Source organism: Ambystoma mexicanum, chromosome 2q (genome assembly GCF_040938575.1).
Source record: "Ambystoma mexicanum isolate Mex_15411 chromosome 2q, UKY_AmexF1_1, whole genome shotgun sequence".
NCBI lineage: Eukaryota > Metazoa > Chordata > Amphibia > Caudata > Ambystomatidae > Ambystoma > Ambystoma mexicanum.
Genome location: NC_090924.1, coordinates 466,496,426 through 466,512,052, shown reverse-complemented (window position 1 = coordinate 466,512,052; position 15,627 = coordinate 466,496,426). Strand labels below are relative to the sequence as shown.

The 15,627-nt window shown below is 46.7% G+C and overlaps 1 protein-coding gene and 1 long non-coding RNA gene across 2 annotated transcripts in view; one reads left to right on the top strand and one right to left on the bottom strand.

Moving 5' to 3' along the window:
• Window positions 1–8,357, bottom strand: part of LOC138569533 (uncharacterized) — a 352,464-nt gene extending 344,107 nt beyond the window's left edge. Inside the window, exon 1 of the long non-coding RNA XR_011303255.1 lies at window positions 7,963–8,357. This is a non-coding gene — a long non-coding RNA (uncharacterized lncRNA). The remainder of the gene's footprint in view (window positions 1–7,962) is intronic.
• SDK1 (sidekick cell adhesion molecule 1) overlaps window positions 1–15,627 on the top strand; it is a 2,988,580-nt gene that overhangs the window by 1,977,509 nt on the left and 995,444 nt on the right. The window lies entirely within an intron of this gene.

Below are 15,627 nucleotides of genomic sequence, written 5' to 3'. Positions count from 1 at the left end.
GGCAGGGGCGTGACTGCACTGTGCTTTTCCCTATCCCTTTCCCCATGCCTTTTTAGCACGTGACATATTTGACATGAAAGAAATATGGATAATAGTTGTAAGTAGAAAATAAACTGGGCATGCTGTAACAGACATGAAGAAAAGAGCTAGATAAATGTAAAATACAAACTTTGATGCTGAATGTGAATAAACACTGTGGCAGTGCTTTAAGTGAGATACGAGATCGAGGGGGATTTTGATGAGTGTGTGACCAAGTTGTGCTGGGTGTCAGGGGCGTAGGAGACACATACAATCTGGGGGGGCAGTGGACATATTGGGGACTTTGCTTTATTTATTTATTGTGTTTTAGTCAAAGAACTCGACTTTTCACAAAATTAGAATTCAAATAGCAGTACGTATTAAATTACAAATATCACTGTATAAAACAAGAGAAAAGAAGAAAAGAAAACAGAAGAAAATTAAAGGATGCAGCAGCAAAGAACATATCTTTGTATGTTGCATTTCTGGATTTTTCATCTGAATATGAGCTCATGGTAAGAGAGAGGAAATAACAATTACTTCCAGTGGGCCACAGCTAGGACGCCAGCTCGTTAAGTGGCAGATCACCTGTAAGTGGACTCCTGCCAAATGAAGGAGTCGAAGCCTTTTCTACCAACAGCAAGTTGCTACTTTTTTTTGTGTGGGGCAAGGAGACGTGTGTGTCTCTCGGAATGGAAGGATGGGGTTTCAAAGAAAGAGGAAATCTTGCTTGTACCTCTGAGTAAGCCCTGTTTTGGGAGTAGAGGGACCAGGTGTGTGATGTTGCTGCTTTGACTGTCCTCCGGGGGGAGGAGGTACAGCAAACAAGGAGGATGAGCGATTGCAAGCCCACCCCCTTATAAGCACTCCCCGGGTCCACGGCCGGATGTGTCGGACCCGGCGGATGCCTAGTAGGTGGGGTGTGTGTGGACCCAGGGGGGTGGCCAGAGGGGCAGCCCGATATGTGGACTGCCCCTCTAGCGCCCCTGCGAGGGCCGGGCCAGCCTCTCACGATGACTCTCATGCTGGCTTCAGAGAAAGCCTAGCCGTTCTTTGCCTTTGTTATTCTGAATGCAGAGATGGACTCTTTTCCTTTCTCGTTTAACATTTGCTGCAAAGCCTGATCTATTTGATTATCTCATATGTTACTAGGACGGCAGAGCATGGGTCCTCTGCCCTGTTACATTATTCAAAGAGCCCCTCTGGCCTTTCTTTGCCTCTTCCTTGTCTCACTGCTTGCTTGCTTAATACATACCTCCTTCCTTGAACACTCAACATATTCTCCCTAACACATCAATGGCAGCTGCAGTCTGTCTTAACTTCTATTTGTTCCGTGTCTTGAATTGGACTCTTATTTCCGCTTTTCTGTCTGCAGGGGAAAGGCATTTGCCAGTCACTCCCATGATGGTTCTACCCTGCCATAAGAGGGCAACAGCTAGCCAATATTGGAAGAAAATGGCATATTATGCCTGAGGCTGGCAACTGCCTTCCTAAACCCTACAAAAGAGACACAACTCTTGCATTTGTTTCTAACAGTAATTCAGTGGATGAAGAAACACGAGAACACACATATTGCTTATAAATGAAGGGGATGATGTCACACTTGGTAAGACATTTTGATCACGCCAGGAGCTAATTTCCAGCTGCAATTAAGCGATTACCTTTTAGACCTATGGCTATAAATGACGTTAGTATCACCTGTAAAGCACAAAGGTTGCTCAACAGGGTTCCTGGAGCACGAGGGGTACCCTACTCGTGGGCATGGATTATTGGAGGGCATTCTTGCCCTGATTTGAAGCCTGGCCCCTACTGCAGACATTGCCTCCTGCTTTAGCCCACTAACAGCTCTGCTTTGCAACTTTATCACACATACCTGTCAGGTGGCATGTAACTCAATGCTACTAATCTTATCATCCTCAGATGTCTGGAATCCTTTGCCACATCAACTAGGGTAAAGGCTTGCCACCTGCGACTCACCCATGTCTGAGTTGGCATCTGTCGCCCTGTGGGGAAGACACACAGAGGAAGAGCAGGGCACAGTGCCCTTGTGGGTTTTTCACACTTCTTCCTCAGGGTGGGCACAATTCACTCTGCAGAGAAAATGGCACATGCTGGGCAACATTCTCCCACTTTGACAATGTCACCCAAAGAGCGAAATTGGCCCTTTGAAATACCTCTGTCGACTTATTATTGCGCAATCCACACTGATGAACGTGAGATAGTAATTAAGGGCATTTGCCAATGCACTCAAGAAGCACAGGACAGCGGCCTTTTTTGGGGATTTCGGTATGTTGCCAATCAATCCCTTGCAACTTCTTTGTTACATGAGATATCTCAGCCAAAGTTGGCCCCTTTTTTCCCACATGTAGGCGGTCGTAACGCCACCCAGGAATCCTAGTTTGCTGTAGGGGGGGTGAGAGAAAATAACCAAAAAGGAGAACATTTGGGGGTTTTTCAGAAAATGCCAATAAAATGTTGTACAAAGAAGCCTGTGGTGTTTTCCTTGTAAGGGCTAGGAACAAATGGCTTGCTGTGCTGGATTTGCATTTTCCAGGCTTTCAAGAACAGATTAAGTGGAAACCAAAATAACATATTTTGATATGCTAATCAGCCATTTTGTGAGAGGTAGGCGATTTTGGTGTTTTTTGTCCAATAGGACATGCATGGACGGAATGAAAGAAAAGGGTAGGAAAGCTGAATGGGAAGCCAGAAAGGCATTCATTTCTGAAAAGTAGACAAAATTCCAAGTTTAGGAAGGGGTGATTTTCGCAGGTCAGGCAACAACTATGTAGGGAAAAATGTCATAGTTTGGCGGGAAATCACCTTCCCGCGTTACCACAGGTTTCACAACGAAAACGGTACCTCCCTTGTGTGGGTGCACACCTGCAAAGGGAGAAGCCTAAAACACTGGTAACCCCAAGTCTTTTCGCACAGCAGATTTTCAGGAATTTTGCTCATGTGGACAACCTACAGATCTGGGCCTAGGGTATCAAAGCCACAAAGGAAAACAGGGAACCCCATGCATTTCCGGAAAGAAGACACCCGTGGGAATCCACAGAGGTCTGACTTGCGCAAATCGCCCCATACGCCCCATAGGTGTCCCGACGAAAACGGTACCTCACATGTGTGGATGCACCTACCTCAGCGCAAAGGGAAAAGGCTAACCCACTGATAACCCCAAGCCTTTCAGCAAAGCAGATTTTGCTCATGTGGACAACCTACAGATTTGGGCCTAGGGTGCCGAAGCCACCAAGGAAAACAGAGACCCCATGCATTTCTGAAAAGAAGACAAAGAAGACACCCGTGGGCACCCCCCTACCCCTTTCCACTAAAAACATCCATGGTGGTTTAGTGACCCCCACAACTACCCAAAACAAGTTATCATTTTTTTATCTTTTGCCTCTTTCCTAGGGGCAGATTGTGCTAGCAATCTGCCCCCCAAGGAGGGCTACATGAGATGCCCCCATCCATTTGGGGTGGGGGAGAGTGGGCCACCCCCTTTCCACTAAAAACATCCATGGTGGTTCAGAGACCCCCCACACCCACCCAGAACAAGTTATAATTGGTTTTATTTTTGTTTTGTCCCTTTCCTAGGGGAGACGGCACGTGTGTGGCCATCTGCCCCCGGGGGGGGCAAAACGTACTGCCCCAGGCTTGGGGGGTGGCTCTGCCAATATTTGCTGTGGCCTCCTGCCCACCCCAAATGGTTGGGGGCATCTCATGTACCCCTTCCTAGGGGCAGAAATCTGCCCCCAGCGAAGGCTACATAAGGTGCCCCATCCACTTAGGGTGGGGGGGGAGGGCCACCCCCCTTGCAAAAATCCCTGGTGGCTAGTGGTCCCACCCGCACCCACCCCACCCAAAACTACATTTTCAAAAAATTATCTTTTTGTTTTGTTTGCATGGGGGCAGATCCCTGCACAACACACCAAACACATATTCTGGGGGCGATAAATTACATTACACCCCCCCATACTTAAAATTGTGGGGGGGATTTGTCCCCCCTGTCCTCCCTATCTCCCACGTCAATTCTGGGTGTGTCCTAAAGGAAGGGCAGGAGACGTATGCATGGGCCACCAGTCCCACACATACTGCACATGAGGCCCTGCAAACATCCATGTACTTTGGGCCTCTCAGCAAGGCCTCCGGTGGTAAATGTTGCATCCAGTCTGTATACTGTAGCTAAAACGTCCTTTGGTTCGGTTCCCCAATGAACTGCCTTCTGTGCATCCCTTTCTGACTCGGCTGCAAGCCATTGACTCAGCGGGCCAGTCGCCTCCATTCTGTAAATAAATGACACGGGTCCAGTGTGCTTAATAACTCTTAAGTGCTTTAGGCTGTCAGCATCCATTCATTTTTGAATACATACTTTTACCGTCATATTTATATGTGCATATCCATATCTGCCATTAACATAACACATGTATGTGTGCCATAGTGTATCGATGTGTGTAGGCACTAACACGCATTGTGTATATATACTGGCTTCTAATTGTGTGTCTGCTGCAGCCTTTGCCATTGCAGGTGTTGAACATGGTACATGGTGCTACTACCCAAATCAGTGATAGATAAATGCAAACCCCTATGGGGGTTCAAAAGCATACACACATATATAGAGAGATTCCTGCATACATAGACGCACACAGACACTTTTACAGACTCTCACCCAGCCATATTTATTAACACACAAAGTTAATAATATCACATGATTTAAAGTGCTTTGTAGCAGGTTTCTCCCGCTACAGGACTCTGTTATAACAAGGAATTGTATTACCCAATTTGTGGATCCACAATTTCAAGGATGAAGGATCGATTAATGGCTGTTGGTGGCTGGGACTTGTGACTACAGGTGACAAACAGATTTTAGAAGCAACCACTGTAGAGGAGCAAAGGCGCAGACCACATGAACACATGCACCAACTCCCCTAAACACGCTTATGCGATTTCCATATTGGGCACTCGTTGCATCGACCCATAAAATGTGGGTACTGTGTGTGATGTCCCTTGCTCGTGCGTGCGGATGCGAGCGGGGATATCCAGCATTATTACCCAGCACACACAAACTATACGGACACTCGTGTTGGCTGCAGTGGCGCCCCCAGATATTTTTTATTGGGGTGGCCTGATGAGGTCACTGGAAACCTTGGGGTGGCACACCAAAACAAACACATAACCGGCAGGCGGGCGGCAGTGTTTTTGTAAGGTTGGCTGTGGCCTCCCTTGCCACCCCTTGGTGGTGCCGCTGCAGAGGTGGGGTGGAGTTTGTGCTAAAAGGGAATGCAGGGTGCGCCCCTGCATTTTTAAGGTGAAATGAGCTGACAGTTCAGTAACTAATTGGCATTAGTACCCAGCGAGAGACAATCAGAATGCAACAAGCACTCTGATTGGCTCTCGCTGGGTCATTACCTGGCCGAGAATCCTTTGATTCTTGGCTGGGATTTCAGCCGCCTTGTCCTCGGTGGGGGCGTGGCAGCCCCTCGGCCAATGAGGAGGCTCAAAGCGGGGCCATCCCCGCTCCGAGCCTCCCCACAACTGAGAAGCTGCCTTCGCCCCCTGCCGGGGACTCGGGTAAGCTTTTTCTTTTTCCTTCCCTCCCTCCCTCCTCCCTACCCCACTTACCTTTTAGCACCTGCGTCCCCGCTAGGCAACGATAGCAGGCTACAGCAGTGTGGAGACTCGGAGCGGGCCATCCCCGCTCCGCGCCTCCACACGGCTGGAGGCTTTCATCGCCCCCAGCGGGGACGCAGGTACGTTTTATTTTTTTTCTTCCTCTCCCTCCCTTCCACCCTCCCAACCCCACTTACCTTCTGCTTTTTTTTTTTGTTTTTTTTCAGGAGCGGACGCGCTGGGAACACTTGTGTTCCCAGCGCGTTCGCTCCCGATGGCTGCCCGAAAGGGAAAAAGGACTCCGTTTTCCCTTTCACGACGGCCATCTTTTCATTTTTTTTTTGTTTCGAAATGCGGCAAAACTGAAAAAAAAATGCCATTAGCACCCCGATCCAACGGGCCGGGGTGCTAATGACAATAAGACCCTTGGCGGCGGGCCAGTACCGCCGCAGGTAATGCCTGGGGGCTTCGTTAAGGCCCTTGCTACGCTCGGCCCTATAACTACGACCCCGGGCATTACCTGGGGCGGTATTGGTCTGCCCCCTTGGGTCTTATTGCCACAGTAAATAAGAGGTCAAATGAAAAGTGGTGGTACAACCACATAGGACCGGTTCCACAACAGGAGACATTCAAAGTTACAGTACACCCAAAAACGCCCCTCTCTGCAAAAAGACTAGCTCTCTTTCTTCACTTAATATTCTGAACCAACCCTGAAATGATTATCATTTGCCAGCTTCATTAGAAAATTACAGAGGCGTGACCTTAAACAACCACTTTTCCAGCCCAAGCAGACAGGATATTGGAACCCCGACATAAATGCTGAAAGCAGCAGGTAAAACAGATGCTACAAGAACTACCAGGGACGCAAACTGTTCAATTAAACAAACCTGTAGAATGTATAAGAAAAGCAGATTCAAATCTGTAATATTAGAAAGTTAATGCCCATTCTAATGGAATTAACTGAGACAAATCTGATACAAGTGCCATTTTCTGTGGTTCTGTAGAGTTCATTCCAGAAACTATTTGTTCAGTTTTGAAGACAACTGTCTTCTCACAGTGTTAAAAAACATAGATAAATCTCTAACATACCAAACCTGGCGTCCCTGTATACAACTGAAAGGTGACTTCTCTTATTTGATATCAGTTTAATCGCAAGGCCTGCAGTACATACAGCACAGGACTGATCAGCAGCTCGATTAAGGAAGTGCATGGATTTGCACGTTTTGGCTCTCTGGATGTTGTGGACTACATATCCCATTAGCACAATCAATGGTGGAGGATCCTGGAAGTCGCAGTGCAAAACATCTGGAGAGCCAAAGGTTGCTGACTCATGAAGTAGAGTGACCTAGTTGGAACTTTCATTTTTTTATGTTTGCAAAAAAAGAGGCTCCTATGGTGAAAGATTTTTAACGTATTTAATAAAAAAAGGTGACTATGATTCTAATGAATGAAGCTGGGTTAGGAAAAATGAGGGTGTGTCAAATAACACTGAAGTTGAATATCGAACTGTAATCATACGCCTAATATGGTGTCACTGAAAAGAGTTAGAATAAGACAGTGGAAATCAAATCCCAGTGTAACAATCCTTTGGCCAGAGGCCTAAGCATGCAAAAGCATAAAGACAACTATACAAATGGCTGCAGCATGCCAGGTGCTTAAACAGAATTTAGGTATAAAGGAGGGGTTGGAGAGTCCAGAGGAAATGGGAAAATAAATAAAAAAAGAAGAGAAGAATAAAAGTAGAGGGTCATTTTGATCACATAACAGGTGTATTTATAGTGCACACTATCCTGAGGCTAGTGTGAACATTGTACTTGAGACCATGAAAGAACATGGACACAAAAGAGGGGTAAGGTAGCAATGCCATAAGAAGACACAAAAAAGATTGCCAGTTTCTTCAATCTGTATCTTACGACTCACCCTCTTCTGAGGGGTGTCACCCAGCCTGGATATATTTTCATCCTCCCAACACAGCAATGGACTCACCCACTCTGGAAAACCTTAACATGCAGTCAAACATGCATGAGTTCCTTCTAACTTCCCACATCCACAACCACATCTGATTTACCCACCATGGCCCATTCAGTAGGTAGAACGGTATGCCCACTTATCCACTACACCAGGTGTTCTTTCTCATCCTTACCCAATTAGAAGCACTACCACACTCAGTGACACACTGCACAACAAACAGATTCCAGAACGTGCAAAGTTAGCTTCCACACCCACATCTCTGAGGGCAGTAACTTCTGTAAGCACAGGCATTCTCCACAACTCGACACATCACCTTGGACTTTCTAGCAGTGGCCCTTTTGGAGAAAGTAGACCAGGTCTCCTTACCTCAGGTGCTGGAATCTCTCAGCGCCGCAGGCAGCCGAGAAGCCCAGGACTCCTTAGTGCCAACAATCCAAAAATATTGGCAGCGCTGCGTGTTTAAACAACACAGTATGTGCTGCACACGGCAGAACCTACATGCAGTCTGCAGCCTGAACTTTGGAAACTTGTATTCCGGAAATAAACACAGCATGGGAAGCGCAAGCCAATTGCCAAAGCAGAAATGCGCTCCTACAGGCTGTATTTATTTCTGGGTCCGTCCGGTCCTGGCTCCTCCAATCCAACACGGGCCGCGGCAAAAAAGCAAAAAAAATGTTGCTTTTCAAATTTCGCGGGGTGGCCGGTGGGGGGGGGCACCATTTTGATAAGGGTGGCCGTGTCCCCCCTTGGCGGCACCCCTGGTTGGCTGTCCACCTCGCACTGACCTGCTTCCGGTGCACGTACATGTCTTTATTTAACTTCTCTCCTCCCCTTGCTTACACTATGTGGGGCAGGCTCCCCTTCCTATCACGTGGTGTTCGGAGGGCACAAATGTATATCACTTTGCAGTGATATTGTAACCATATTACTTAGAAGCAATGCTATGTGATGCCACTTGCTGATTTGTCCCATCGCTTCCCGTGATGTCACTTCGGGGTGCATCAAATTACATCACTTTCTAAGATGTCATCAGAGGTCAAGGGTCGTGTGATGTCACTTCCACTACCCCAGGCATTTTGGTGAAATGACGTCCCTGACATCAAGCAATGCCGAGGTTGGCAGAGACCAAAGGCTTAATTTCTTGCAGCTAAATAACTGTGAGTTAGAGCCAGTGAGGGACTAAGATAAGCTGCAACTCTCTCCCACCACACCTAAGCACTGCCCTCTCTGTGGCTTGGCACTGGAGGTTCTGGATATTTAAAGGGAGTCAGTATTTTCAATTAACCCTCACCCCTCACGCACAAAACAATATTTGGGAGTGAGGGGCTGGCAGTCCTGTTTTAGCAGGGAGACGGATGGCTCCCCTGCACCCATTTCTTTCATGTGACGGCGTACTGACCATCAATTCTGCATGCTACTATTTGCAGATTACTGGGATCTGCCCCCGGCTAGTCCCGGCTCACTTAAAGCCCTGCACCATGGGGTCTTAAATAACCTGTACAGGTCTGTATGACACGGCCATCTCCTGTGTCTGATGATTCATGCATTGTGCGCAGTGGACACACGTCTCGTATTTACAATTGGTATTTGTGAGGGGCCAAATAGGCAGCTGCCCCACAAATAAATGTGCGGAAACTGGGCACGTGCACAGCTCCTATTTATTGACTGGCCAGCGTCGCACAATAAGGACGATGGTCAAACTGCTCTTGAGGGGGACTCAATTGCTATTCTCAGGAATTCAGAGAAATAGTCATATCTAGTGTCACCCCTTTCCAAATGTTTAGCAAGCAGACAGGTAATTGGCACATTGGAAGAATGCGTTAGAGGGCGCCCAGCTCCTTCTGAATTAGGGGTGCACTGTTAAGGTAAACCACGGCCCCACGTTTGCTCCTTTTAATGCAAAGACAAGCACCTAGGAATTGGCACACTTGCGGTGCGCCCCCTACTGGCGCGCGTAAGTACAAGTGCAAACAATACGATCATTACAAACAGCGCGCCACCTGCAGAGGGTCGCCAGGGGATACTGTTCTGTCACAGAAAAGGCTCAAACGGACCTCATCATATTTTGGGCGGGCAGGGCACATTGACACTGTGCTTGGTGCAGCGTAAATGCTCGAACCAGCATTGATCGTGCTTTTCGATTGTGCTTTTTGAGTTCCCAAATTTCCTATTTTCAGCTGGTCACAAGTGGGGCAAAGCACTCACTCTTCTAGTGGCCAGAATGCTGTGCGGGCCCAGAGTTGTGTGTCCGTGTCTTCCGCAGTCAGCGCTCCGAGTGGAAACGGATTGCCAAGCCAGTGCGCTCTTCCTTCCTCTTTGTTTTCCGATGAAAGGCAGCCTGGCATTTGTCAGCCGCATGGCAATACTTTTAATTGGGAGCGCTGGCACTTGTCTTTTTTGACAGTGACTCACTCACACTTATTTTTTCTTTCCAAACCAACCCCTGGCTGAATCAGTCAGAACCGAAAGGTGAAAGGATGGGGAGATACGTGTGTGTGTGGGGGGGGGGGGGGGGGTTCTGCAGACGCCTGCCTGACACACGCTGCATCAACACAAACATTTGACACCTTTGAAAGAAGAAGAATATTTTTCGTTCCATGTGAACTGACTCGCGAGTAAGAAAAGACAGGACTCGAGGGTGTTCCACTCGGGGCCTGCTGAAGATGTGTCAGGGCTGTTGGGGGACCGATTTCAACATGCTGCTTGTTCCCCCCGCTCCCCTCGTTGCAGCTGGGAAAAACAGTCCCGGGTACTGGTGGTGGTGGGCTTGGGGGGGGGGGGCGATTAGGTGGTTAATATCTACAGATTATCACTGGACATGCAGGGAGCTGAAAGACGAACTGTCCACTGAAAAGCTATTATTCCCTCTTTGTCAATCAGGTGCTAATTCCAGGGAAACCAGAATAAAAAGGCAGCTAGTTGTTAAGGTGGATGCCGCAAGGAAGTAGTGACAGGCCCGAGGGCACGAGCAAAGACAGCGTGCAATGTGCACGCTGTGGACTTTTACTGTCCGAATTAAAGGAGCATCCTTCTGTAGCATAAGACTGCCAACGTGGGGCCGCTTTTTAGGGGCCCTTTTCAAATTAATCGATTGAGAGGCCATGACATTTACCCTGGGTCCCTGACCCCTGCACTGCCTTAAGCTGATTATCACGCAGAAACGGGTCCCCATGCTCACCTCTTGATAGAGAGAGAGAGAGAGTGTGTGTGTGTGTGTGTGTGTGCGTGCGTGTGTGTGTGTGTGTTTTTTTTTGGGGGGGGGAACTTGTTCATGTAGCAATGTTCTGGAGCAGTATGTAACTGGGAGGGGGGAATGTGGGAAAAATACTTATTTCTAGTCCCGCCTGTGTTCAGAAAATAAACTTTAAAGCACAAAATGAAACACCTGAATTAAAAACTCTGGCCAGGGCGTCAAATTACTCTTTCGCAGCTGTTCCTAGAATATACAGCATACTAAAAGTCGCTCTGTAAGCAAAAGAGGGCAGCTCAATCCAAACTTAGGCATTCACTTACATTGCAAGCTCAGGAGTTCTAAAGCAGTGTTCTGTTTCGGAGAACCTATGTCAAAACCGGCTTCCAAAGCCTACAATATTGCATACACAGCTCACAGAAATTCAGAGAGAAACTTGAAAGGGGACGGTGCACACCTGGGAGCAGTATGAAAGTGCACGGGGTAAATGCAATGCAAGCAATGTGACAGTACCATTAGGCAATTATGTGGGGAATATAAAAGTGGCATGTGGAAATGCGTGGCATTGGGATCTTCTCTGACAAATGAGAAAGAGACATGAGCAGGTTCTTGGAGCAATGAAAAAGGTGCTGGACCCACTTCTAGGGGTATGTGAAATGAACATGGGGCATTGTACTCAGACAATGTGAAGGTGGCAATAAGCATTGTTCTTAGACAATGCAAAAGTGGCACGGGACAACACTGGGGGTAATTTAACAGCAGGTTTGGGTCATTTTCTCAGTACAGTGTGGATTGTGAAAGTGGTATGGGACCATGTTCTAGGCAGTATGACCAGATTCATATACAAATGGGTATTTCTCTTCTGTGATGGGTAAAGTAAGCAAAAATGTGGTTGAAGACCCCTCTGAGTGGGATACATCCCATAAAAGAGGTTATTTGCATGTTGTTCGTTCTTGGTAGAGGGGCTTCTGTACTTTTTAAACATATGTACAATCTGAAAGTGGTAGAGACCAATTTTGTAGGTAATGAGTTAAAACTGCCATGATGATTGCCTTGGGACATTGTTGCAGCTACTTCCAGACTGCTCTTAAATGCAGGAAAGTGTGAAACTGGACGGGGGCTGGGTGAAACTGACATATAATGTTCATGTGCTCTGCTGTGCCAAAGCTAGCACGAGACCATTGACATTGGCATGGCCTATTTCTAGGAGAACAATGAAACTGGCTTGGGATATTTCCGGGGCGGGGGGGGGGGGGGGGGGGGGGCAATATGAAACTCGCTTAGCAATTACATTGTGCAAGATGAGTCCAAACCGTCTTGAAAATATGTGGTAAACGAGGGGTGGAGGGGCAGTTGAAACTGACTATGTAATCAGGAAATTGTAATATAAATGTTTTAACTGGCGGGTTGGCACACTGACCCCTACTCAGGCATATAAAACAATACCACAGTGTATTTGAGCAGCACCCATGGCATGTTTGTACATTTGGCATATTCTTATTAGTGGCCTCATGTGATCTTTGATTAAAACCCTGAATATCAGATATACTCTGCATGTAGCCTGGTAGTTCTGTTTGCATTCTAATTAAATAGCAAAGGAACGACGACGCATGTTATCTCTTCTGGCACAGTATTTAAAACACGTGCATTGTATTTCCTTCCATGATATTGCCAGCTAGTGTAGTTCCTACTGGGGTATGATTGGCTTTTTACCCAGCATGGTAGTGGCACATGTTATCAGGTACTGCTCTAGTGATGTGGCACACGCATTTGCATACATCTCACCCATTGGTATTATGGGGCACGCTGGTTTATGATCGCCACAAAGCGGTTCTGATTAAATATTTGTTGAGCAGGAGTTAAAAGCAGCTGCTTTGTATCTGGCATCGCACAGTAAGCTGGAGCTACCTCTGGAGGCTGAGGAGCTGCAAACCTTATTTCCGCATGAAGTGCAAGCTATAACATTCTGTCCATTTTATATGATGCACCATGTTTTAAATATGTCTTCTGGATGTGTCTCGCTGCTCCATGATCCACATTTCAAAAGACACAGAATTAATGATAATGATGGGTTACTTATATAGCGCCTTAATCCAAAGAGATTTGGTGTTACCTTTTGGCCCGGGGTGTCAAAAGCAGCTAACCGGGCTCCTCTAGGCATCCAGCAGGAGCAGAATAGCCCCCAGCCATTTCGAACATTGTACATATTTGTTTAGTTGCAGAGAAATTCCCCTTTGCTCTCTCGCAGACCTTGCAAGGTCTTTGGCTATCGTGTGTTTTCCTTTTTAGAACTTCTGCAAATCGTCCAGCTTTGAATCCAGCTTATTCAAAAAATTGTGATCGATAATACTATATTTCGATCCATCATTAAAACAAGTAAATGTAATATTTGATAAATATGATATGATAAATACCACTGCTGGATTTACTGCTGTACATCATATCACCGAGCTCTACATTGTCGCCGATTCTCTCCCCGCTGACAAAGCTCATTAAGTGTACATAGAAACTGGCAGTCATATCCATCATGATGAGTCCGCATGGAGGCTTGGGAACGATACCTAGTCTACGGAAGTCTTTCTGCGTGGGATGGATTAAAATGTCTGCCATGTACGGGGCCTAGCCATGTGTGGCTCATTTGCTCTAGACTTAGGTGTTGGAATAGGCGCTGGGATTAGAAATTCTGAAGGGGTTGGCTGGTGGGAGAGATAAGCCCCATCGATAAATTCTCCATCAGAAATGCCCAAAACTTCAGGAAATCGTCTGTAAGTCTTCTGAGAAATGGTGGAGGGGAGTTGCGAAGGGTACCATTCTGGTTATGCAGTGATCTTCACCGCAGCTGGTTATATTTGGTCTTTCTGCTAGCGAATACATTGAGGAACAACTATCTTAGGCGTATAGTTGTTGCTACTGCTGGAAGAGCAGATGGGGGTGGGGGCAGCCGACCAGTAACCCTCCAAAGGTTTTTGCCCACAACTACCATCAGCCTGAGTGGCAGGTCCAGTATTAAAGGGTCATTCCAGGTATAGAGCAAAATACCTGAAGGGTGAAAAGTTGACTACTCATCCTTAGAGATATGACCATGCCACAGCTTTGGCACTATGTCGTCTTGCCTTCAGTGCCAGCCAGTGTAGATACTTGGGCGCAGTCACAATCTAGTAGATAGTTGTAGACCAATTATGAGTATCTGTAACTCTACAGTCCACCTACCTGCACTTTTGGACACCTGCTGTATGCAATTACCCTTGCACTTGCTGGCCACACTTCTTGTTATTGTTTTGATCCCATGCACCGCACTGCCCCCTCCCCTGCACTTGCGCGATCTCAATGTCACTTGGCTTAGTAAGATCGTTGTCTCTGTCCTCCCTCTGTTTCCCCCTTACTTGCCTCGTCTTGCCTTGAAACACTTGTGTATAGGCACGTTACAAATGCCATATCATATCTGGCTTAAATAGGGTTTTGGTTAGAAACCTAGAGTAGAAATTATTATTCAGCTAACCGAAGCATGATGTGATTACTGCAAAGATCAGTGCAGTGAAATGTAGTAGAGGAAGCAGGCCGAGGACACCCCATAAGAAAAACTGGTGGTTGAGTACGTTTTTGATAACTGGGTTTACCTGACGTGTAAATTAATGGCCATTATCGAATAGTCCTCCCAGGCTACATATATTTTCTTCTTGCAAGTGGGAGGGACCCTAGTGTTGAGTCACCCTAAAGGGAGTTTAATGGGATTGTCTTGGATCTTAAACAGGCTCTGCCTTTGCTTCGTGGCGGGCAACGTTAGGCTGGATGCATCCAATGTTGAATATGTTTCAGGTACAACTGCACTTTTTGATAGACGCCTGATTCTTCTGCCAGGTGTATGTGGAGTTAATATCTGAGTAGATTGATATAAGAAGCATCAGTGCAAGGGTGGTCCCTGGGTTTGCCGCAGGATGTACTTGTGGTTTTAGAGAAGGAGTCCATGCTGACATGAATTGTTCAGCTTTCTAGGAAGGACGAGGCCTCCGACAATGGCTGTACCACAGCCCACGAATGCCTACCTGGTTTTCTAAATTTGTGTGTTGACAGGCTTGATCTGATGGTGTCGAAAACTGCAGATAATCCACCTAGTATAAGTGAACACACATGACGTCTTATTTCAGTGGTGTGGCGTACTTCTCTGATGTTTACAAAACATATTTCAATACAGCAATGTTTCTACCATTTCTGATAAGGTTTAATGGAAGATTGTTGATAATGTCTTGTGGCTTGTAATATAATGGGCATGGCTTTGGGTTTCTGACATTTGCAAGTTGTGGACATGTATAAAGAGTCGACAACAGAGAATGAAGGCCCGTCACACTTAGTCTGCCTATCTCACATCCAAGTGACTTTTGTCAACTTTTTCAAGTTTATTAAGAACACTTTGGACCATACTAAAGAAAACTGTCTTTTACCATCTAAGCTTCTATGTAGGATTTAATCTCTCCTGCTCAAGCCCCACTTCATCACCCTCATGTAAGCAGGGATGTTCTCCCACAGAGATGATTGCTTTGCAATTTATATTGGTCAACCAGCCAAGATACTTGAATATCTCCATAGAGTCCAATAACATTCCACCAGCCTCATCCATGGCCATCTGGTTACACCATCTCCACCCTGATGTCTTTTCCCTTGTTACCAGTTAAGCAAAGGGAAGACACAGAGCCCTTCATATGTGCCTGTTTCAGCCACACATGGCAAACGGATATCTAGCAAAAGGGTGTCATAGCAGGCTCTCTATCAGCCCGTCGATGGCCGGTCCTCATAGCACTCCATCTTTCGATTTATTAGACTTCATTCCATTGAACACTCTTGTC